This window comes from Mus caroli, unplaced genomic scaffold (assembly GCF_978045245.1).
Source record: "Mus caroli unplaced genomic scaffold, Mus_caroli_1 scaffold_2, whole genome shotgun sequence".
In the NCBI taxonomy this organism is placed as follows: Eukaryota; Metazoa; Chordata; class Mammalia; order Rodentia; family Muridae; genus Mus; species Mus caroli.
In genome coordinates, this window is record NW_028227257.1 from 130,466,803 (window position 1) to 130,470,360 (window position 3,558).

Sequence of the window (3,558 nt, forward strand, 5' to 3'; positions counted from 1 at the left end):
GGTGTTCTTGACCCCTCCAGCTTACTCATTTTTATCTCCTGCTCTTCCACAAGACTTCCAGGCTCTGCCTGATGTTTGGCAGTGGGTGGGTCTCTGCATCTGTTTCCATCCACTGCCTTATCTGATAAAGCCTCTCAGGAGACACTTATGCTAGGTTCCTGTCTACAAGCATTTCAGAGTATCATTAATAGTGTCAGGGGTGGGCTCTCTCCTACTGTGTGGGTCTCAAGTTGGTACAGGCATTGGTTGACCACTCCTCCAGTCTCTGCTCCATTTTTACCCCCACACATCTTGTAAGCAGGACAAATTTTAGTTTGGAGGTTTTGTGGGTGAGTTGACTTCCCTCCATCGGAAATCTCCAGTCTCCATATCCTCTCCCCACCCTGGTAGAGTACATTTCTAGTATGTATCTTGGATATTGGAATAATAGCAATTGATATAACAAACTCAAAAATGCCAAAGTAAATGCTATGGGGTTTTTTGTTATTTTCTTTTGTTCTTTCTTTCTTTCTTCTTCTCTTTCTTTCTTTCACAAACCCCCCCCACACACACACACACAATTGGTATTATCTATGAGGAGGAGCCTTTCCTCTAAGCAGAAATTTAAGAGTACAGTTTTGTTTTGTTTTTTTTTTCATGTATCTTGAACATTCTCACATTTGGCCTAATTCGTCTTATCTTCAAATATCTGGAGAGGGAGTGGTTAAACCCTATCCCTAACCAAGGAGCTGTTTGCAATTGGTACCTGATTCGAGAGGGAAGACCAATTTTATTTAATGAGAACATCAACAACACTCCAGAACAGCCCCCATGTGCAGAAGAAATCAGCCAACACACAAACCCTATGGCTTTTTATGTGTGGTGTTTTGTTTGTTTGTTTGTTTGTTTGTTTCGTTTTGTTTGTCTGATTGTCTGCTTTGATTTTTTTGTTGTTGTTTCCTAGGGATTTTTTGAGAGATAGCAAAAGATAGATAGAGGACAGGTAGATGGAAGGATTAATGAATGAAAAGAGGGAGGGAGGAAGGTAAACAGAGAGAGAGAGAGAGAGAGAGAGAGAGAGAGAGAGACAGAGACAGAGACAGAGAGACAGAGAGACAGAGAGACAGAGAGAAAACTTAAAGTTGAGTGGGTAGAGAGGTAGGGAGGATCTTTGAGGAATTAGGAGAGGGGAAAGTATATGATTAAAATATATGTAAAATTTTCAAATAAAACTGTTTTAGTGGTCTATGATAGGCTTTTTGGATGCAGTTCAGTTGATAATGCATGTTGGTACAAAGTCACTGGTTCCACTATTCAAGATAAACGGGACATAGGAATATATAGAGATAATCCCAGTTTTCCGGAGGTGGATGCCAGAGAATCAGTTTGAAGTCATCCTCACAACAAACTTTAGTGGATAGAGAAATAGCTATCCTTTCTGGCTATTGGAAAGAATAAATGTTAACTATTATTTAATTTCATTTTCATTAGTTAAATACTACCCAGTTGCTTTATATTTAAGTCATAAAGTAGCTAAGCTATAATGATATCTAAGGCCTTCCTTTGGGACACTTACCATCCACCCCTTGCATTTTGATTGACATCCTGCCTCATGTCACACTCCTAGTCAGCTCTCATAGAAATTCATGATTGGAAATATCATCTCATGATTGCCCTTACCAAGTGTGCTTTCAATATAAAATACATTTTGCTAACATTAATTGTTTGCTTTCCTCAGAAAGAATTGGTAGGGTTTTCTGTTTTTGAGGAGAACCAAAGTATAAATAGTTTTCTGGGTTATGCTGCCTTTATCCTGAAGTCTCAAAGCAACTCTGCACAGCATTTAAATGAACACAGTGGTATTTCCATAATATTTAAGGTATTGACATGGATTTGTCCCATATACTATAATTTTTAGACATTTGTTCTATAAGTGAACAAATGTTTTACTTTTGAGCCTGTTTGGTTTATCCTGTTGTGACATATTAAGAAACCCTGATTTAAGAAATAAGGCAGATGACTACTGACCAATAAAACCTGAGGTCCACTTATGGCCTTCACACACACACACATACACCCACATACTCATGACCAATGATATGGTGGAATATTCTTGTAATGTGTTTGAGAGAGGGGGATAAGGCACAAAGATTATAAGTTCAAGGTCAGCCTGGGCAATATTGTGAGATCCCTTCACAAAAAAAAGCAAAATTAATCTTGGTGTGTATGTGTGGTGTGTGTGTGTGTGTGTGTGTGTGTGTGTGTGTGTGTGTGTTCATTCTAGAGAATAGGTGAAAATACTGCAATTTAATATGGAAAATACCGTCTTCCTCATGTCTGATTTGTGAAAGCTGTATGAGCCCAACATGTCCTGGGCAGCTGATGTTCCTCTTCTGTATAAGAGTAAAATTTAGGTCATTCTCTAAGCACAACACAAATTCCTTTCTGTGTTTTTGTTTCTCTGATCAGATTTTATGATAACTTATAGACATAATGTTTACACCAGGCCTCTTTACACTTCACTTTCAGCTTGTTTCTTGTTATAGATGATGATGCTTGGAGGATGGATAGAAACTGAATCTAAGGGAATGCTTCTCAAGGTCCTCCTTTGGTAAAAAGGCAGAAAGCATTCTAACTACAAATAAAATTCTGGTTCCACTTGGCTACTGTGTTTCTTCCTTCTGACTTAAAACACTGTCTGATGGACAGTGGAGATGAAGGTTACACTTAAAACTGGAAATCACCTTTGATAGAATACTTACCCCCACAATTACCAAACCAATATGTGGAAGAACCGAGAGTAAACCTCAAACTTACAAACTCTGAGTGTGCTGTGCTTTAGTTTAACCACACCAACTAAAGATAGATGAGAACATTTTATTCTGGTCTGTGAATGGACCTCTCCATGTCTCCATCATACCCACTGTTCACACTAATACATTTCCCATGACCTGAGTAAGCCATAGAGTTGTAAGCCTTGACTTAAATGAACATACACAAACCATCTCAGGAAGCAACTGACAGCTAATCTCAATGGTCCACTTGATGATATCTAGAACACCAGATAAAACAAGCCTCTGTCTATGTATGTGAGGGATTATCTAGACTGGGTCACTTGAGGTGGGGCGAACCACCTTACTATTGGTATTGTTGTGCCAGAGGCTGGAGTCGTAGGTTGAATGAGCAGGAGAATGTGAGAAAGTGGACTGTGCACAATCACTCCTCGATTCCTGACTGGCTTCCTTGCCTGGATGAACTAGGCTCAAACTATGAGTCAGAATAACCTCTTCTTTCATTCAGTTGTTTCTGTCAGGGGGTTCATTACAGTGAGACAAGTAACCCACCACTGGTGATAAAAATTACTCATTCTCTGTATCTAAACATTATAAATAATATTTCTAAAAGTATAACTCATACTATTAAGAAGATTAGGATGATGGAGAAGATGTCTAAAAGAGTTTAACAAAAGAAAAAATTGACTTAACTTTGTGCCTTTAGCTATCTCAATGTGCAACTAACAATGTGCTAAGTTTGTCCTTATAGGAAACAATAACAAGGGGTCTCCAGAGCACAAAAACT